Source organism: Ricinus communis, chromosome 1, assembly GCF_019578655.1.
Source record: "Ricinus communis isolate WT05 ecotype wild-type chromosome 1, ASM1957865v1, whole genome shotgun sequence".
Classification (NCBI taxonomy): domain Eukaryota; kingdom Viridiplantae; phylum Streptophyta; class Magnoliopsida; order Malpighiales; family Euphorbiaceae; genus Ricinus; species Ricinus communis.
The window spans coordinates 26,119,348-26,142,904 of NC_063256.1; the positions used below are offsets into that span (position 1 = coordinate 26,119,348).

The 23,557-nt window shown below is 31.3% G+C and overlaps 1 non-coding gene and 1 pseudogene across 1 annotated transcript; one reads left to right on the forward strand and one right to left on the reverse strand.

The window, feature by feature from the left end:
- Positions 1-201: 201 nt before the first annotated feature.
- Positions 202-23,484, reverse strand: LOC107261798 (annotated as a pseudogene).
- LOC125369055 lies at positions 16,580-16,686 on the forward strand. Its single transcript, XR_007214548.1, has one exon. It is a non-coding gene; the product is annotated as a small nucleolar RNA R71 (small nucleolar RNA).
- Positions 23,485-23,557: the final 73 nt, after the last annotated feature.

The following is a 23,557-nucleotide window of genomic DNA, read 5'->3' on the forward strand; positions in this document are numbered from 1 at the left end:
TTCAAACTTATCTCTACGAAATATATGCATCAATTTACAATCCTCCACAGACATTGTCATTTCTAAAGCATCACTATCAGTTCCAAGGCTTCTCAATCCATCATTCATACTCTTTGTAGGATCCTTCCACATAATAATCTTTATTTTAGGTCTCATTCCTAGCTCTCTAGCCATTGAATCTATTTATCCTAGACAACTTATCTAAACTACAAAATCAACAGCTCCTATATCCCATAGCTTAGGGTGACCTCTACCATCAACTCCATAATCATTCAATGTGTGATATTCAGAATTCTCATTACTAATGGAATCAAAATGATCTCTAGATTGATCAGAAGATCCCTTCAATTGGCTTGAATTCCTTCTTTGAATGAAACTAGATGCCAATACAAACTAAAGTGTTCGGAATTAGGCACTACAAAATATAATTACCCTAAATTAATTAAATAAACATTAATTATTTTAAGAAAAGTAGTATTAATAAACATCATCAACCTTCAACTAATAAAAAAGATTTAGGAAAAACCCTAGCTCCCTGTATTGTTAACTTCCAAAGAAATGTAGCATGCAATACGCATTCAAAGATGCAAATTTAAAATGGATAGAACTTCAGTTCTTTCAATAACCACATAATAACTATAGGCGCTTGTACTTACAGTATAGTGGTGGATCTTCGGCTTTCTCCCTTACTCGCCAGTCAAGTGTCATTGCTCCCTAATCTCGCAATGTGCAGGTAAAGTTCTATAAAGAAACTACGAAGCAGAAGGTCAGAGACTAGAGGTTCAGAGACTGTTAACAATGGAGGTGGAAGTAGAACGGTTTACGTTGATTTGTGAGGTAAAGCGGTTACTGTTGGGTTGGCTTAGAGGAGGAAAACAATTTGTCTCAATTATTTAGCTCAAGGTAAAGGTAATTTGTTAATTGTTGACTTGGATAAAGTAAATGACTCAGTAATAGATGTTGCAACTGGTGTGTGGTCCTTTATAAATCTAGCAGCCACATCAGCAAATAACTGCCGGATTCCTCATTGGTACTGGCGGAAGAAACAAAAATAATAGGAGGGGTACCAAAAATAAACAAATTGAAGATTTGGTACCAATTGGATATAAATGACTAAGGTTTGGTACCAGCGGGGCATTTAACCCTAATTTGATGAGTTGCAGGTGAAACTGAGTATATCTTATATATTAGTAAATGAGTTTCACAGAACGAACACGTGACACACCACACCACATGTTACAAAGAAAAAATTACAAATTTAGTGTTTTCATTTTTTCTTTTTGTATTTATACCATATTTTATTTAATTAAATATTTAGACATGTTAATAATATTTAATATAATGTCTCTAACCGGTTTTACAGGTTAAAATGCTTATTTAATTTATTTTAAATAGTAAATTAATTAGATACCCTCCTTTGAAAATAATATCATATTTTTTCTTTCTTATTTTTATCCATTCTTAGCACTATTTTTTATTTGTTTATAAAAAAATTTAGGAAAAAGTAAAATTATTTTATTTTTTCTATTTATTCAAATAAAAATTAGAATAAAATTAAATATCGTTTAGTTACTCTTTTACTATCATGCTTTACTTCAAAAAAAAAAAAATTCTTTCATCTCAAAACAATAAAAAAATAGAAAAAGAAAGGTATTAAGTGTTCTAAAATAGAATTTTAAAAAATAAAAAGATGATGAATAAATTTTTTTTCTAAACAAATGAATAAAAATTATAAGAATTAAGTCAATATTTTCTTTAGTGCTAAGTGAAGATTTAACAAAAGATAAAAGAAAGACAAAAAAAAAAGAGAAAAGAATAAATAGAAAATTTGTAAGTAAGGATGAATAAAGATATTTAGGTCATTTCATATGTAAAATGAGTTAAATTATTACTTTAACCTATAAAACTTATAAGAGATACTATAAATATATACAAATTAGCAAGTTCAAACACTTGATTGAACAAAAAAAAAAAATTCAAACACTGAAATAGAAAAAATCAAAAAGTTGAGACACTAAACTTATACTTATCCCTTTCCTAAATAACTAGAAAACGAAGCGCTAATGAAACCTTTATATATAGGTCTAATTTTACAAATTAAATCATGAATTTTATACTTTATAATAATTTTATTCAATTGTTTTAGAATTTTTAAAATAAATACCTATATTTTTAATTTATTTTCAAAAATACTTTTCAATGACAATTTTTAAATTTCATGATAAAAAAGATATGGAAGTCGATTGTGCTTACTAAAAGAATAATAATTGTGAATCAGTAAAAATGAATTGTCTTGGACTTAATATTATGATCATTAAAAGTTTCATATATGTGCATTATTTCACACATCTTATATCTGAACACGAGAAATTTATTGCTGACTCATTAATTTTTTTTAGTAAGCAGAATTAACTTGTCATGTTATTCTTCTTATTGTAAGATTTCAAAAATTATTACCAAAAAGTGTTTGTGAAAATAAATTGAAAGCATATGTATCTTTTTATAAGTGTAAAATTCAATATTTAATTAATAATTAGACCTTATACATATATACACTAATATTTTTATTTAAAATTTAAATAAATAATAATTATTTTAAAAAATTGAAATATAAGTTGAGAATCTTCTATAAATAAAATGAAAAATAAAAAATCCATCTTAAAGTAGGAAATTGAATTAAATAGAAACATTTATCACTAAATAGGAAAATAAATAAATAGAAAAAGATTGAAGCTTTTTCTTCAAATAGAAAATTTAATTAAATAATTTTTTTAAGATTTCAAAAATAAATGAAAAGTTATAAAAAGATAATAGGTTATACTTTTTTAAGTTTTCGAAAAGTGTATGAATGTTTCCAAAGAGTTTCAATATTCGAAACATGTTCGATATGAAAACGCAGTGCATTTTAAAATTTTCATACAACTTAGATATAATATATGTTCCTCTGTCGAAATTCTACTTACTAATTTAGACGAATTAATTCTTACATATACATAAGAATATACATTACATGATTACAACGAATATGAAACCGATAAATATATATAGAAACAATGCATTTTAATATTGAATGATGGATACATATTCGATTATTTAAAATTAATAAATATATTTAATAATTTATCAATTTGATAATATGAATAAAAATATATTATAAATAACTTTAAGAAAAAAATTGATATAACTGTCATATTTATGCTCCTGATTTAAAAGAAAACACATATATAAAACTAAAACTACTCATTTACTATGTAATTTACTAAGATCTTTTTATTGTTTTAATTAAAACTGATGAATTGAGAATATTAAATTTAGAACATAATTTCTCGCACCCGTAGTAGGTAGGAGATAAAATCAAATTTTAGTCCATGTTTTGAAAGGTCATCCTCCTTGACCGGCATATTATTTTACCGCCTTACTTGGATTACACGTTAATTTTTTATATTTCTTTTTCAAATTGCTGACTAAAACATTACTTACATTTTTAATATATTGCATTTGAATATTTTAATTCTTAATTTGTTATTATTTGTTGATAAGTTTTGATTTATTTAGAAGAATTCAATTAAAAAAGAAATGACTATTTTAATTGCGAAAAGGATATTCCTCATTATTATCTTGTATATAAAATGTTATTTTTACTTTTTATTATTTTACGATTACATTCACCATAACAATCAATAGTAAGATAATAGAACCGTTGAGGATGGCAAACAGTGTCTGCTCCAGTGCAATTCAATGATAATTTTGCAAATTACAGCTAATGATGTAATATCCCGAAAACTGGTATTTTAATAAAAATTTAAAATTAAGACTAATAATATATAATTTTATTGTAAGAAAATTATTATACTTTTCATTTATAGGAATAAATCCGTACATCTTAATATAAAATTATATCATTATAAGAATGACAAGAAATTCAATAATAGAAAAGATAAAGAATATTGTATGAAAGATCTCCAATCATATTAATAAAATTTTAAAATATTTCCTTGTTAAATGAATTCCACTCGATAATTTCTTTTATTTTTATATGAGTATGATGGAAGAAAAATCACCTATTGAGTTTTCTATCTAAATTATCCAAACTTCTATTGAAAAATACAAAAGAATTCTCATAAAAGAACATAAAAAAACTCTCATAAAAAAAAAAAGACAGTAAAACTCTCATAAAAAGACAAAAAAAAACTTTTTAAAAGAACAAACATCATAATAATAAAATTTAAAAATTAAATCATACCTGAAAAATTTAAAATTATCGAAATAAAAAACTTAAGACACAAATAAAAAAGAGATATGGCTCTCGACAAAAATTGATTACTATTTCTTAATTTTTTTTTCTAAAAATAAAAAATAAAAATAAAACCTTATTGAACAAAAGAAAAGAAAGGATTTGTGTCCTTCTTAATAACTCTATTTATTCTCCTTAATAATTCTCCTTCAAAGAAACTTTAATTACCGGAGAGAATTTTAACCACCTATGACTATCTTATATTTATATTTAGTTTTTCTAGATTGATTAAATATTCATAATCGCTTGATTAAGACTCATTTTTGCATAAAATTTTACTACTTATATTACATACTAAACTGATATATCTTATAAGAAAAGAAAAACTAATAATGTCGCTAAATTCAGAATTGAACAATTTACATTATAAAATAGGTTTTTTTTTTTTATATTACAAGAAGAAAAGAAAGAGAAGAATATTAGAAATACTTAGAGACTTTTTCAGTTGTAACTAATCTTGAACTTCTAGAAGTTATATTCAACCAGAAAAAGTATGTTAAATACTTGAAATTCTAAACAAATTTCGTCTGTGATTACTTATTTTATTAAGACTGTCTGATTTTTAGAGTACATACGAAAAATAAAACTATTGGGTCCATATTTTAAATGGGGTCCAGTATTTAACCCTCCTAAGTCCTGACCTCACACTTAACGTTAGTTTTTTTTTCTTCTTAAGAGTAATTAGAAAAATGATATATAGATTTATTAAAATTACATAATTAAATACTTAAATCGTTAAAAATTATCATCTACATAGTAAAATTGAAAATTATTATATTTAAATATCTAAAACGAAGTTGAATAATTATAAATTAGTATTTAAATTTACTAGTTTTATCTGTGTGTTGCACGACTGTTGTTATTATTTTAATTATAAAATTAAGTTGATAGATACAATTTAATAAAATTTTTGATATTTAATATTAATTTATAATATTTTAAAAAATAAAAGTAAATTATTTGATATTACTATTTTTAAAATTATTAAACTTTTATTAGTTTAATAATATAAAAATTATTTTAAAAATATTTATTAACTAATTCTCATATTATATAACTTAATAATATAATTGATATTACTATTTTAAAAATTAAAAGTTTATTATACAATTAAAAAATTAGTTTATTATTAAAGATAATATTAAAAATATAATCTAAAATGTTATTTTTAAAATTAGAATTATTATTTAATTAAAAAGTAATTTCTTAGTTAATATAATATTAAAATATAATTAATATGCTATTTTTTAGGATAAGATTAGTTTCATTATTTGATTAGAAAACTACTTATTAGTTAATATAATATTAAAATATAGTAAACATGTCACTTTTTAGGATTAGAGTCGGTGTTTATTTAGGAATATAACTTATTAATCAATAAATTAATGGAAAAAACTATAAAATTACACATAAACTTGAATCTTATAAGTAAAAAATAATACACATGTCAAAATAAAAATCCTACGTGTCAAAAATTAAGCACACAGTATCAAAGAAAATTTAGATCTCAAAAATTATTAAGAATTTACAATTAAATGATTAGATTTTAAAAATTAGCATTTAGTATTTCAACTTACCAAATATTTACAAAGTTAATAACAATTGTTGGCCTAAAACATTAACTAGAACCCAGATAATTGACTTAGACATATTAAAAAGAATAAAAAGGCAAAAAAAAAAAAAACCTCTTAAAAAGTATTTGCTAATGGATTCATTATCACCACGACTGTCATTATGTTATTAATTTAAAAAAATAATTATAAAAAATAATATTTAAATTTATTAAAATTTGATAACTAAATTTTTAAGCTTTTAAAAAATTGTTATTTAGAATATGAAACTGAAAATTAGTAACATTTAAATGTGTGCAATTGTTCAGCTATATAAAAAAAGCTAAATAACTACTAAAAGGGTATGTAAATCTATTAAAATTTGAACAATTAAGTATTTAAATTTTTAAAAATTGTAATTTAGTAAAAAAAGATGGTTACAATTAATTATACAGCAAGTCAATAGCAATTGCATGCCTAAAACCTTAAAACACACATTATCAGATTAGTAGATTAAAAAAATAAAATAAATAAATAAATAAATAAATTTTTAAAAAGTATACTTTTAATGAAATAATATATTGCACTCACTACCACAATCATTATGCTATTATCATTATATTTTTATTAATTTTTTTTTAAATTTCTATCAAACATCGGACAACACATTATCTTTTTCAATCCAGCACTATAAATATCTAAAACAGAATCAGTTATTATCGAAGATTATAATCTTGATTATAATGTTGGTTACTAGTATTTTTGCTTATGGCATATGCATAGTATTTATTTATACTTTTATATCTATCTTTGTGATTTTTAGTATTTAATAGAAAAATTTACCCTTATAAATACATATATTATCTTTCACTATATAAAATATAATCATATCTAATTTGTTTAACATTAGCTTCTTTTGTATAGTGACTGATTGACATATTTAAATATTAATAATTTTTAATTTTATATAGTAAAATATAACTTTTAAAAGTTAAAACACTTTATTGTTAAATTTTAATAAGGTTGCATGCTAGTTTTTTATAATTATCTGTAAAAAAATTTATATGAATAACATATAACTTGATCCGACCTACTATATATACTTAGTGGTAAAACATTTACTAAGTTCATATACCAAATCATAATTTTTAAAAATTTAAACACTTAATTATCAAACCTTAATAAATTCATACACTATTCTTTTAACCAAAAAGTAAACTGAGTCCAGCAACACCATGTCTTTTATAAAATGACTAGTACCACGTATTGAAATATTAATAATTTTTTATTTTACATATTAAATTATAATTAATAAAATATTAAATATTTGATTATTGAATTTTAACAAGTTTACATACTGTTGGTATAATTATTTCTAAAAAAGAGCTAATATGGACAGTTTATAATTTCTTATTGACCTATTATATTTACTCAATCACAAATACTTACTAAGTTGAGATATCAAATTATAACTTTTAAAAATTTAAATATATAATTATCAAATCTTAAGAAGTTCACATGCTGTTTTATAATTATATTTTTTTAAACATCTGGTCTCAAATATTATTGGTTCAATATTTATATCTTTGAAAGATTGTATTTTCCTTTTTGTATTTAACTTGTTATAGTTTTTTTTTTTATAAATTATCAATAATTTCTTACATTGATTAAGAAGAAGTAAAAAATTATTTATTAAGTTTGAAAAGTAGACCTTGTTATTATATATATAATTTTCTTATGAATTTGCGTTCTAGACTCATTTGTTATATGACCTGCAAAACATTTCATAATACATGTAAGTATATAAACTAACAAGTTAATAACTAAATAAAAAATATTATAATTATATAGAAATTAAAGTAATAATAATAAAAATAAAGTAATTGTAAGTATTTAAATGAGCGCGATTTGGCTCTAAAGTCCATTATTTTTAGGTAAAATTCATTAAGAGGTCCCTGAACTAATCGTATTTATTTTAACGAGTCTTGTATGTTTATATGTTTTATTGAGTGTTTTAAATTTTGATTTTTTACTTTATTGAGATTTTTTTTGACAGAAATGGTAGTATGGAACAAAATCAATTAATGCTCTTAAGTTAAAATCAACAGATCCATATGGATATCCATGTCATTTTGTTTGTTTAGACCTTATAATTCATAACATCTTCAAATTATCTAATTCTTAACGAATAAAAAACATAGTTCACCATCTAAGAATCTTCTCATTTCTTCTCTTTTACATAATCTTAACTTCTTAACTTTTGTCTACAATCATGGCTGTTGGTAGTAAAAAACATGTTTCAGGTGATTATTATTTAAGAAAAGAAACTTACTATTGAAAATGAAAGTCCAAAGATGCAATGTTATTCTTTAATGTAAATATCTATTACATGAAAAACAATGTTTGTTCAAAGAATTGAAAACTCATTTGCAATAGTTAGGAAAATTATTTTTAGTATTGAATTATTGTCAACATGGCTTTTCTGGGCTGCTATGAAACGATGAAGCAACCTCGTCATTGTGTTAAGAAACCGTCCTTCATACTAGGCCATTTCCAATTGAGCCATTCGGTTGAAAGTCCTAGGAGATTACGAAGGGCCTTAAGACCATTCGGAGAATGAGTCGCCGCCCGATAAGATTGAGACATGTTCGAGAGTGAGGATGACGGTTTTGTAACCATTGTGGAGAACCTAAGTTTTTCCCACACTAAAATTAGAGATTTTAGATTTGGAAAGTTAGATACGAATAAGAAAAATTTACAAAAGCATCCCTATTCGCTTAGGCTATTCTGCCTAGCCTTGACTAGAGTATATGAGCTTTTGCTTAGCCTAATAATATTATCTTAACCAATCTTACTTTATATTCTTTTTATTCATCAATTTCTTTTTTTATCTTTTTAGCATATGAAGTGAGCAAATAAGGGAGTAACTTAAGGCGAAGCTATTCGAGTACCTTGACTATTCCTAGAAAGGATGTATATTGGTACCTTTAGTAGTCCTAGTCGGGAGGCACTTTGGTGCCATATGTTTTATCTTTGCATGTTTCAAGTCATTTTGCTTTTTTTATTAGTCCTATTCTAGATGACAGATTTATTTTATCTTTAGCATTTAAGGTCAGCACATAGTGAGATGCGAAAGCTTACTTTGGTAAGCTTTGTTTATTTTATATAGGCATATGGAGTGTGATAAGGATATATGCTATTTTATATGATTGTATTTATATCACTAGCTGTATTATAGTTTAGAGTTCTATTCCTAGTATATCTCAACTATTGTAAAGCTTGTAGTCTACATCTATATATACTGTAACCACAATACGTATAAGATAAGTTTTTCAGTTATTTGATCAATCTTAACATGGTATCAAGAGCATAGTGCTTCAGAACTGAAGTTTTTTTTATCCTTCTCACGTTTCTGTTCAAACATTGGCTTCTTTTTACTATGACTACTTCATCTTCTACCTTCTCTTCTATTTCTGCTTCTTTTTCCTCGATCATTCCCTCTATTTCTTCTTCTTTACCAAATATTTATAGCTATATTCCAATCAAATTAAACTCTACAAACTACCTTCTTTAGAAAGCACAAATTGAACCTCTCATCAATAGTGTTGATTTCGCTACCCACATCAAAGGAGATGCTGTTGCTCCTCCTATCACAGTCAATGATGCTCCCAATCCCGAGTATGCCCTATGGTTTTGTCGTGATCAAATTGTTCTCAATTGGATTATCGGATCAATTCTCGAATAATATTTGCCTCAGGTAATTGGTTCCTCCCCTACAAGAGATGCTTAGAAAAAATTTGCAATTTCTTATGCTTTTGGATCCAAGGCTCAAATTTAGAATATCAAAACTGGTTTTTATAAACTCTAGAAGGATTCTAATGAATCCATTGCTCAATATATTCAGAGGGGTAAATCTATGTATGACAAGCTTGCTGCCCTTGTTCATGTTCTTCAGGAAGATGATCTTGTTCAAGTTCTTACCAATGGACTTGGAACTGATTTTAGACCCTTTATATGTTTGCTAGAGAATCATCTTGACTCTGTAGGATTTGATGATTTATACGGATTGTTACTAAGCGAAGAAACAAGTCTTCTTGCTGAAAAATCGAGTTCTTATTCCTTTACACCTTCTATTTTTTTTATTCTACTGCTCCCTCATTCAATCAGTCCTATGGTTCATCTTCTTCTCGGGGATGTAATCATGGTACAAGAGCCCCACAACAACAACAATTTAGTCCTTTTGCTCCACAACAATTTTCAGTAAATAATGCTGCTCCTATGACTCCTTTTTCACCTTCACAAACTGCTCAAGACACATCCAATTTGGTTTGCTACAACTGTAATGGCATCGGCCATATCAGCCATACTTGCTCATCTCCAAGAATCAATAGGAACAACCTTCCACATCTCCTTCCTACACCCAAACTGATCAACAACTACACCACTGCTACTCCACAAATTCCTACCCCTTAACAATGGATCCTTGACTCGGGTGCATCTCATCATTTTACACCATCTCTTGATAACCTTTCCACTCATTCACCATATCCGGGGAATGATGAAGTCACAATCAGAAATGGTAATATTATCCCAATTTCTAATTTTGGTGCTTCAATTTGTCATTCTTATAGTAAAACTTTTTCTTTATGTCCTATTTTGCATGTTCCTAATATTTCTACTACTTTTTGTTTCTTCTTTTACTAATTCAAATAATGTGACAATTGAATTTTTTTCCTGATCATTTTGAAATCAACGATATCCACACGAAGGCTTTGCTGATAACCGGCCCGAATGATGGTGGATTCTATTCTCTTTTTCTTCGGCCAGATGTGCCTTTCACCATGCTGAAAACTGCCTTTTTGTCTTCTTTTTCTACTGATGGGCTCTTTATGCAACCTACCCCTAAGGCAGTGAACCTACCGATTCAGCCTAGCACTAGTGAGTATCAAGGTCGTATCCCTAGAGATCGGGTGAACCTAGAGTTACTACTGTTTACTATGTTATCTAGTCTGAAATAGGGTGTGAAAGTTCTAACGTACCAGCTAATGGTTATGAGTGCAAATAAGTAAATGAAGGACAATGAACAATCAAAAGACAATTGCAAGGAGAGAAACAAACCCAAAAGGGAGCCTAAGTGATGGAATTCTAAAGATGGATTTTATGGATTGCCGATCTTGCTTACCCGTGCCTAAATCTTGAATTGAATCCGGGTTCCTCTCTCGAGCTTACTGAATTCCTAAACCTGCACTAATCTAATGGAATCTCTTCCTATCGGATTACTACAGATTAGCATTAAGTATGATTTAAAACTATTAAGAGTTATTAATTCTTAATCCGGCGAGTAAATCAACCTTATCTCTAAGTGTTAACTACTAGTCCTTACTATTCAATGTCCAGTTGTAACAAGCATTTCTCAATGTCAAGAAACAACCCAATAAATAATTAATTCAACGTCTCAAATTAACTGAATCAAACTTTTATTACTAAATAACAAGAAGATTGCAAGAATGACAATTATAAAACTAACAATTAAGCATAATCCATCAACAAAGGTGAACCCTAATGGGTTCAAAAGATCTAGCTACTCATGTTCATGGTTAAAGCAATTGGGGAACAAAATAAGGGAAAGAAAATTAAAGGCATGTACACCCTTCTCTTTCAAGCTAAATGAAAAACCCTAAATTTGCAAATTTGAAATCTCAAACCCTAGTTGCCTCTTGCTCGATTTGAGAACCAATCAGCGAACCTCGCCCAATCTTCAATCTTTGAAGGGAATCCGATTGAAACCTTGATCCAAGTCTCCTTTTTTCTTGGTTTCAGCTCAGAAAATCCTTAGAGAAAGAAAAATTAGGGTTTTAGACGTTCTAACCCTAGCCTCCTCCTTTTCTTTCCTCTCTTCGCTCTTTTAATTATTCCCCTTGTCGCCTCCAACACGGCCGTGTTCTTGGCCGTGTTGGGGACACGGGCTGGTGTTCCTGGCCGTGTTACTCTCTGTGGCCGTGCTCCCTAAGAACTTCCTTTTCTTTGATGTTTTGATGCACGCAACACGGCCGTGTTGATGCCCGTGTTAGGAACACGGCTAGTGTTGAAACCAACACGGCCATGTTCAGCTTCCTGATGCTCGTACTTAGCTCGTTTCGGCAGCTTTGACGTCCAATTATGCTCCAATTCTTTCCTTTTTCATTCTTTGACTTCTTTTGGACCTAATGCACACAAACAGATACATAGGGTGAGTGTTAATACCAATTCACATCTAAATATCCATAAAATCGATCTTAAAAATCCCATTTAGATGTGTGTATTTTACACACATCAAATAACCCCACACTTAGCTCATTGCTTGTCCTCAAGCAATCAAAAGTAAAGTAAGGAAAATAAACCACTAAGGAACAATACCTAAACTAACAGACAAGCTAGAGAGCTCCTGCACATATCCTTAACAAGCGTAAGTCAAACAAAAAGAAAAGAAGCAATTAATTTCAAGTATCACAACCAAGATGCCAATAATTCACACAATACTGTCTCAACGAAATTATTCAGAACCAACTCCTCACCAGATTCACTCTAAATCACTCAAAGTGTTTAAAGGGTAGTGTTTAATCGCTCAATGCATCAACTACTGCCTTACTTACTATATGCTTGCTCTTAAATCCTACTCCTACCACTTATGGAGAGTCAACAACCATGTCAAGAGGTCTTTATAAAGGCTGTAATGGGGATTAGGTAAGGGTAGGTAAATTTGGTCAGAGTTGAACCTATGGTGTTCTGCAATGAAATACATGACCTGCACATAAGTCACAATGATCACAAGGGGGTAAACAATGGATAGTAGTCCAAGGTGGAAAATAGGAATCAAGTCAAAATGTTTAGCTCACTTACTTTCTTTCTTTTCATCACCTTTCCCTCTTATTCTTCTATCTCTTTTTTTTTCATAAGGGAAGAACATTCACATAATAGAGTGAATTTCTTTTTGGATTGAAGTAAGCTGCTACAAGATTCCAACGCTATTCCCAAGACAAAAATTCCCAATAAAAACAACTTATATGCAAAAATCATAACCCAAAGCAGAATAAAACTAAGTGGTAATAGAATATGATACAGGAAATGGTGAAAGAAGGGGTTATCTATAGAATCAATAAATGAATGAAGGCTATTTGGCTAGAATGAAAAACCTAAGTGCCTCTATCATACCAAAGTATTAAACTCTCCTTGTGGCCCTCATAAGCATTACCGAGCAAGTTCTAAAAGTAAAGACAGTAATCGGCACTCTCAACAAGAAATAAATACAAGCATATAAAGTGTACGCTTACAATTTAGGCTCAATTTCTCACAAGTGTGCATTTGAGTAGGTTCCAAATAAAAATCATCAAAACAGAATTAAATAAACCAAAGCAACTTAGTGCACAACTCAAACTAATTATCTTACATTCTTCTGCAAGACTCAACACTATCGGTTTTACCCGATCACATGGACATAAACAGGATTTCAAAAGCAAGTCAACAGTAAGAGCATCGAAACAAAGTGAAAAATTTTCAAAATTTTACAAAAAATTGCACAAAGAATAAGCAAATTACTGAGACGGGATAAATATCACCCACCCCACACTTGAAGGACACACCGTCCCCAGTGTACAAAATATAAGAAATCAAAAAGGAAAAAGAACTAATATTGCCCTGACTATGGCTCCAGAGTGAAAGGAGGTGCATCAGCAGATATATCAGGGGGTTGGCTAGTCTGTGGTAGAGGAATGGCTGGCTGGATTGGAATTAAGAGATTCATTCATTGCCTTCTTCCAACAAGGTTCGATAAAAGCTGCACAAATCTACGGTACCTACCCCACATGTGTGAAAAACACTATCCTCAGTGTGAACAAGGTAGGCAGGAATAAAATATGTAAAATGAAGCAGATTATGGGAGTCCATAAAAGAAATTGGAAAACTAAGAGAAAAATAAAATGACATAAAGAGATAAAAACTAGAAAGTCTACTAGATACTGCCTTTGATGTGTACTTTAACACTTCAAAATATGTTAGTCCTCAAAATTAGGTACGAGCATCAAGTAGGCTAACTCCTGCAAAACTCAAGAATAAACACATTCCAAGCAACATCTAGTAAAAGGTTCAATAAGATAGTATCTCCTAAAAATCAAACTTACTAAAAACGGACTGAAATATCTAACTACCAATGACTACATAAAATAAAAAAAAATGTCCAAAAATTCAGAAAGTAAAAAAAAAAAAGATTCGGGAATGCCTCCCGACGGCGCTTCTTTTTGTTCGAGTCGTCTAGCTGGACTTTACATGTGTGAAAAACACTATCCTCAGTGTGAACAAGGTAGGCAGGAATAAAATATGTAAAATGAAGCAGATTATGGGAGTCCATAAAAGAAATTGGAAAACTAAGAGAAAAATAAAATGACATAAAGAGATAAAAACTAGAAAGTCTACTAGATACTGCCTTTGATGTGTACTTTAACACTTCAAAATATGTTAGTCCTCAAAATTAGGTACGAGCATCAAGTAGGCTAACTCCTGCAAAACTCAAGAATAAACACATTCCAAGCAACATCTAGTAAAAGGTTCAATAAGATAGTATCTCCTAAAAATCAAACTTACTAAAAACGGACTGAAATATCTAACTACCAATGACTACATAAAATAAAAAAAAAGTCCAAAAATTCAGAAAGTAAAAAAAAAAAGATTTGGGAATGCCTCCCGACGGCGCTTCTTTTTGTTCGAGTCGTCTAGCTGGACTCTATAACAGCATTCCTGCATCGCGGGCAAATTAAGAAGGTAGGCTCAATGTAAGTTGGGGCTCAAGGCATATAAGCGCAACGAGAAGGTCCGATGTGTGCGGTAGATGACCAAGGAGGTGCTATCTGGACCGATTTGGGATGTCCATTCATCCACTCCGCATTCCGGCTAGGTGACCTGTCAAAAACAAACTTGCAACTACCCTTCTCGGGTCTATCATAGCACAAAGTCTCATATTGATACAAGTTATTTTTTTCAGATGAATAACACATACTAATAGGGGAAGAAACATGTATAGCATCATCTATTTGTACATCTTATGGTTGTGTATTACATGCAAGATCAATTCCATCAATACAACAAATGGCATGAACATGGTCGGTGGAAGAACAATCAAATGAAGGTAAACTAAAAGTGACACAGTCATCCCCTACATTAAGTTCTAACTTCCCCTCAAATACGTCTATTTTAGCTCTAGCTGTGGCAAGGAAAGGTCTCCCTAAAATTAATGGTACACCATGCTCATTGTCCATATCCAAAACCACAAAGTCCACAGGAAATATGAACTTATCTACCTTAACTAGCACATTTTCCACAATTCCCCTAGGAAACTTAATGTAATTCGGTCGACTAATTGAATGCACATCCTAGTGGATTTTGCCTCCCCCAAACCTAGCTTATTGAACAAATTAGTGGGCATGACATTTATGCTAGCTCCCAAATCAGCTAATGCATCATCCACACAAAAATTACCTAAAGTGCAGGGAATAGTGAAACTCCCTGGATCGTGACGTTTCTCCGGCAACTTGCTCAAACACCGAGCACTCCTCATTGAAATTTGAACATAGGGCGACCTCCTCCAACTTCCTTTTTCCGCTAAGTATGTCCTTTAAGAACTTAGCATACTTGACATCCGCTCCAATGCATCAATAAAAGGCAAGTTAATATGCAGTTGTCTAAAAATATCTAAAAACTTACTAAACTGCTCTTTTGCCTCTGCTTGTTTAGTTCTAGTAGGATAAGGAATCTTAGGTTGATATTCTCTGACTGGAATTGATTTCACCTTTTGTCCCTCGGGTTCCCTAACCTTACCGCTCACTTCAACCCGCACATTGATAGTGGCATCATCAAGAATAGGCTTAGAAGGAGGCCGAAACTAACTTACCTGAATGCAAAGTGATGGCATTCACGTGCTCCCCTCGGATTAGACTCGGTGGTGCTCTGAGCGCCCTCACGCCTCTCGGACAACATCTTAGAGATTTGGCCAATCCTGGGTCTCCAAGTTCCGAATTGAGGCCTCACTGGTTTCTAAGTGCACTATCGTTTCACGGAACCTCATCTCCGTAGACGTCACAAACTTCATCATAAGCTCCTCTAAATTTGACTTATTTTCCGGTAGAGGAGGAGCTTGTAGGCCCAATGAATGTTGCTGTACTTGATGAAGTCTTTGAGAATCAGGTGGACCCCCGAGCGTTATTGTTCCTCCAATCAAGTTGGGATGATTGCGCCACCCGAGTTGTATGTATTGTTGTAAGGATCGTTATGCTGCCTTGGGGCATTCCCCATATAGTCAACCTGCTCAACATCAGAAGACATAACAGAATTAGATGGAAAAGTAGTAGAGGATGAAGCAAACATACCTCCCATGCAGACAGCTTGTAATCAGAATGCGGCCACCACAAAACTCGCAGCCCAACGTCACTGCATGAACCTAAGATCCTGAGTCGGTCGATCTTCTTGGCTAGAAGCTCCACTTGAGCTCGCCAAGGTCGTAGAGTCCACTTGGTTGACCACTCCCTGTCTTCCTGGTCGGCTCCTAGAGGATTGCCACTGATAGTTGTTCATGGCCATTTCCTCTATCAGGTTCTGAGCCTGCTCGAGCATCTTACTATTTAGCTCCCCACCTGCTGTAGCATCCACCATCTGCCTCGTTGCAAGGTTCAACCCGCTGTAGAAGGTCTGAACCTGCATCCACACTGGCAATCCGTGATGTGGGCAGCATCTCAAAAGATCCTTAAACCTCTCCCATGCATCATACATGCTTTTATCATCAAACTGCATAAAAGAAGATATGCCATTTCTAAGTTTTGCAGTTTTAGCGGGAGGAAAATACTTGTATAGAAATTTTTCGGCCAACGCCTTCCAGGTAGTGATCGTCTGTTATGGAAGAGATTGCAGCCATCTCTTTGCTCTGTCCCTCAAGGAAAATGGAAACAATCTCAGCCGAATGGCATCATCGGTTGTTCCATTTATCTTGAATGTGTCACAAATCTCTAAAAAGTAGGAGATATGTGCATAGGGATCCTCGCTGGGCAAACCTCCAAACGGCATGCTTTGCTGGATCATCTGGATAACATTGGCCTTTATCTCAAAATTGTTGGCCGCTACAGCAGGTCTGACTATACTCATTTTCGTCCCATCTAAAGAGGGTCGAGCAAACTCGTACATGGTCCTTTGATCATCATCGGCCTGGGGGTTGAGGTTCTCCATTGCGTTAACTCCTTGAACCTGAACTGTAACTCTGTCCTCCTCCTCAACTGCCTGCAAATGTCGTCTCAATAATCTGAGAGAGCGCTCCGGGTTAGATAATGGTGCTATAGGGTCAGGGTTAGAGCTCCTGGTCATATACTACCTGAAACCGACAACCAAACAACCACCAATCAATTAAAAATAATATAACAATAAATAATAAAAAAATAAAGAATAAATGAATAAACAAACAATGACTAAATTAACACAAAAACAATTCACTCTAGTTCACCATTACTGTTTCCCCGGCAACGGCGCCAAAAACTTGATGGGCTCTTTATGCAACCTACACCTAAGGCAGTGAACCTACCGATGCAGCCTAGCACTAGTGAGTATCAAGGTCGTATCCCTGGAGATCGGGTGAACCTAGAGTTACTACTGTTTACTATGTTATCTAGTTTGAAATAGGGTGTGAAAGTTCTAACGTACCAGCTAATGGTTATGAGTGCAAATAAGTAAATGAAGGACAACGAAAAATCAAAAGACAATTGGAAGGAGAGAAACAAACCCAAAAGGGAGCCTAAGTGATGGAATTCTAAAGATGGATTTTATGGATTGCCGATCTTGCTTACCCGTGCCTAAATCCTGAATTGAATCCCTGCCTCTCTCGAGCTTATCAATTCCTAAACCTGCACTAATCTAATGGAATCTCTTCCTATCGGATTACTACATATTAGCATTAAGTATGATTTAAAACTATTAAGAGTTATTAATTCTTAATCCGGCGAGTAAATCAATCTTATCTCTATGTGTTAACTACTAGTCCTTACTATTCAATGTCCAGTTGTAACAAGCATTTCTCAATGTCAAGAAACAACCCAATAAATAATTAATTCAACGTCTCAAATTAACTGAATCAAACTTTTATTACTAAATAGCAAGAAGATTGCAAGAATGACAATTATAAAACTAACAATTAAGCATAATCCATCAACAAAGGTGAACCCCAATGGGTTCAAAAGATCTAGCTACTCATGTTCATGGTTAAAGCAATTGGGGAACAAAATAAGAGAAAGAAAATTAAAGGCATGTACACCCTTCTCTTTCAAGCTGAATGAAAAACCCTAAATTTGCAAATCTCAAACCTTAGTTGCCTCTTGCTCGATTTGAGAACCAATCAGCGAACCTCGCCCAATCTTCAATATATGAAGGGAATCCGATTGAAACCTTGATCCAAGTCTCCTTTTTTCTTGGTTTCAGCTCAGAAAATCCTTAGAGAGAGAAAAATTAGGGTTTTGGACGTTCTAACCCTAGCCTCCTCCTTTTCTTTTTCTCTCTTCGTTCTTTTAATTATTCCCCCTGTCGCCGCCAACACGGCCGTGTTCTTGGCCGTGTTGGGGACACGGGCTGGTGTTCCTGGCCGTGTTACTCTCTATGGCCGTGCTCCCTAAGAACTTCCTTTTCTTTGATGTTTTAATGCACGCAACACGGCCGTGTTGATGCCCGTGTTAGGAATACGGCCATATTCAGCTTCCTAATGCTCGTACTTAGCTCGTTTCGGCAGCTTTGACGTCCAATTATGCCCCAATTCTTTTCTTTTTCATTCTTTGACTTCTTTTGAACCTAATGCACATAAATAGATACATAGGGTGAGTGTTGATACCAATTCACATCCAAATATCCATAAAATCGATCTTAAAAACCCCATTTAGATGTGTGTATTTTACGCACATCATCTACATGGCATAAACGTCTTGGTCAAGCTGCCATGCGTACTGTTGATGACGTCTTACGACATTCAAAAATAAAAATTTTGTCTGAGTCTCGTCCTAGATTATGTTATTCCTGTAGTGTCAATAAAAATCATAAATTGCTTTTTATTTTATCTAGTACTGTTTCTAAAGGACCATTAGATTTAATTTGTTCGGATGTTTGGAGACCTGCCCCGGTTGATTCCATTGATGGTTTTTGTTATTATGTTATTTTTCTTGATCATTATAGTAGATATAGTTGGATTTATTTTCTCAAAAAGAAATATGATGTGCTCAATGTTTCCATTAAATTTCAACATGTAGTAGAAAATTCTTTTGAAGCTCTAATAAATTATTTTGTTGAATGGTATAACTCATCGTGCTGCTTACCCAAAAACTCAAGAACAAAATGGTCTTACTGAACACAAACACAAACATTTAGTTAAAACAGGTCTTGCTCTGCTATATCATTCTGGTGTTCCAACAAAATTTTGGACATGTGCTTTTGATTTAGCTTGTTTTACTATAAATTATCTTCCTACGTCTGTTCTTGATGGCATTTCACCATATGAAACATTATTTAAAATTTCTCCTGCTTATCATGAACTTCGAGTTTTTGGGTATTTATGCTATCCTTGGTTAAAACCATATCAAAGTAATAAATTTAATACAAAGTCTAATGCATGTGCCTTTCTTAGTTATCATAAACTTTTCAAAGGATATATTTGTTTTGATATTACTTTAAATAAATTTTATTTCTCACGGCATGTTGTATTTCATGAACACATCCATTTTTACAAGACAAGTCTTCCCCGGATACGGATACAACTCCTATTACAAATCCAATTTTCATTAATCCAACACTTATCCCATCTCTACTTTCCAACTCAAAATCCAACACTAGTACCCCACATTCCTTGACCACTACAAACACCTATCAACCATCTCCTACCTTATCTCTAATTGTACCCGATCCTATCCCCTCACAACCACTCTCATCACCTGATCTTACCTCATCACAACCACTTTCACCAATTATTCCAAATTCAACAACTTCCTCTAAACCTTCCTCTCCAGGCCTTAGTCTCGTAGTAGACTTAACCAAATACACTTCGGTCCCTTCTTCTTTCCCTTTACCAAACCGAATGGTTACAAGGTCTCAAACAGGCAGCCTTAAACCAAAATTAGTTATCTCCACATGTGTTGATCTTGATGAGCCAGTTACATATAAGTAAGCAGCCAAAATAGAAAAATGGGTCTCGATAATGCAATCTGAAATTCAAGCATTATGGGAAAATAAAACTTGGGATTTAATTCCTCGTAATGATGCTTAAAATGTTGTACGATGCAAATGGATTTATCGAATTAAGAAGAAAGCAGAGGGTTCTATTGATCGGTACAAAGCTCGGCTAGTGGCAAAAGGGTATCACCAACGTTCGGGAATTGATTTCATGGCCACTTTCAGTACTGTGGTTAAACCAACAACCATAAGACTGATTTTAGGGCATTGCGGTTTCAAATGATTGGAACATTAGACAACTTGATGTATCCAATGCATTTCTCCACGGACAGCTCAATAAAGATGTTTCTATGAGTTAACCGCTTGGCTTTGTAAGCAAAGAATATCCAATTGTTAACGCTGTTTTCTATCATAGTGTTATTGGTGGCCTTCAATATTTGGCACTCACTAGGCCTGATATTTCTTTTTCGGTTAACAAGGTTTCACAGTCTATGCATGCTCCTTCTCAGTAACATTGGACAGCCGTTAAATGTAACTTGTGTTACTTTACAGGGTACGTTACATTCTCACATATTTCTTTCTCCATCTTCCTCTTCTACTATCATGCATATAGTGATAGTGATTGGGCTAGCTCTCTTAATGATCGAAAATCCACATCCAGATATTGTATTTTTATGGGCAGCAATCTTGTTTCTTGGGGTACTAGAAAACAGCGTACGGTTGCTAAGTCTAGCACTGAGGCTGAATACAGAGCCATTGCTTATACTGTTCTAGAGGTTCAATATGTTTTATCACTTCTACGTGAAATGGGTATTTTACGGTTTCTAAACCAATTCTTTGGTGTGATAATTTGGGAGCTACTTATTTGACTACTATTCCGATTTTTCATTCGCGATCCAAGCATTTGGAAATTGATATTCATTATGTTCATGACTTGGTTTCTCAAAATTTGTTGGAAGTTCGTTATATTTCTTCTAGTGATCAAATTGCCGACATCTTCACTAAACCTTTGGCTAAACAGGCCTTCCATTTACTAATTTCCAAGTTAATCATTGATTTACATCATGATCAACTTGCGGGAAGGTGATAATTATATATGCTATTTTATATAATTATATTTATCACATTAGTTGTATTATAGTTTAGAGTTCCATTTCTAGTATATCTTAACTATTGTAAAGCTTGTGGTCCACATCTATATATACTGTATTCACAATACGTATAAGATAAGTTTTTCAGTTATTTGATTAATCTTAATAGGGTGATCATAACAATTACTAAGTCAAATCTTATCCTTTATTACATATGATGTGTGTCCTAAAGCATAAAGGTAAGCATAAGAAGAAGGAGGTGAGGAGAATATAAAATCTAGAAATGAATTAAGGAGCTGTGTCCTAATGCTTTAACCTAATCGTATTTATTTTATCGAGCCATCTACATTTACTGTGTTTTATTAAGTCCTTAAATTTTGATTTTTTACTTTATTGAGATTTTTTGACGAAAATGATAGTATGAAACAAAATCAATTATGTCGCTTAAGTTAAAAATAATTATAAAAAATAAATAGAACTATGTGGATATCCACATCATTTTATTTGTCTATGGAGAGTATTCAGTTTAGATTTTTAATGGCATTTATAAACATTTTCTAAGTGAATGACTTTTGCAGAGCTTATAGACTTTTTGTCAATGACTTTTATCGACTTTATTTTCAAAAATATTTATATACATTTATGACTTTTATAAACATTGAAATTTTTTTATTGATTTTAATATATATATTTTGGTGTAATAAATTAATTTTTTTATCAAATGATAAAATAAAAATTTTAGAATAATCAATAAAAAATGGATGTCTTTAATTGATGTCTTGAATTAAATAATCTAACTAACTCCATGTAACAAAACTTAAAATAATATTAGAAGAAAAATTAATGTCATTATTATCCACATGCTCAACATCATTCCATCATTCCACATATTAGTAGCTATAGTAGCCTACCATTCATTAGCAGTATTTCTTTGTTGCTCTTGAATCTCGACAAATAGTTCAAAATCCTCTTCTTGATTAACTGGTATAGTTGGAAATGATAAAATTTCACTATCTGGTTCAACTGAAAATTCATCTGAATGACACTCTTTTTTAAGAAAGTTACGCAATCCTGCACATGCCAACACTAACTTTGCTTGTGTGCTATATGGAAATGGAGTTGTTATAAAAATTGTAAATCGCGATTTAAATATACCAAATAATTTCTCGACTGTATTTCTCAAAGAAGCATGACAAAGATTGAATAACTCATTTGCATTTTCTGGATGACGACCTTGATTGTGGAAATCTTGAAGATGATAGCGAACACCTTGAAAAGGAGCTAAAAACTGAAGTCGATTTGGAATTCCATAATCCACCAAAACATACCTACTTGAAATATATATAATAAAAAAATGATAAATAGATAGAAAAATATATTAAACAGTGACAATAAATTGAAATTGGAATAAGTAGATTGAGAGTACCTTATGGCACTTTAAGTTCATTACTCCTTGATAGGGCATTATTTAATATTTTTGAGTCATGTGTAGATCCTTCCCATCCATTAAGCACATATATGAATTTCAAATTAAAGTTACAAGCTGCTAAAACATTTTGTGAAATTATTCCATGATGATTACGGTAGTTACTAATGTCACGTCAGTAACCATTGCAGGAATATGAGTACCATCAATAGCTCCAATACAGTCCTGAATTAATACAAAAAATTATTTAATTAGAACAACAATAATATCACTAAAAAATAATAAATGCTTACTATAAAAAGTAGTAGAAGTCGCAATAATAAAAAAGTACTATTAAAATTTGATAACATACTTACTTTAAAGTAAGAATAGATTTTTGTACTTTCTCTAATTTTCTCTGGAACTGAGAAACTTGGTTTAACCATCATATGCACTACGATTTTATTTAATGGTCTTAAAATTTTGTTGAAATTTGGCTAGCAATGAAATGTGGTAGCCCAAATATTTTACGAACTAAGCAATATCTAGAATTTTGACCGAGAATGAGTAGAAAGGCTGCAAGTATTTCTTCAAAGCAAATAAACATTGTATCATATAAGGGTGTATTCTTGCATAGTTTGAGAAGCATGCTAGAATACATTCTATACATTTATCGAAATTCTGATGAATCTTCATCTAAAATTTTATGTATATAATCATATCCATTTGAAGCTTTTGGTCGTCTAGATAAAGGATATTGGACACAATCTTAGGACATACTAGCTATAATCTCATTGAAGACACATATAATTGCTTGAATTGTCGCCAACAAATGCTAAAAGTTTCATACCGTTCTTCTTCCATTTCTTCTTCTTCTGTTTCTTCTTCTTCTTCTATCCTTTGATTTTCTACTTCATCATCTCTGTTCATGTTTAAGATGTATAAATATTACCTAAGAAAAAAATAATAAATCTATGTGTAAATGTATTAATATTATAAAGTT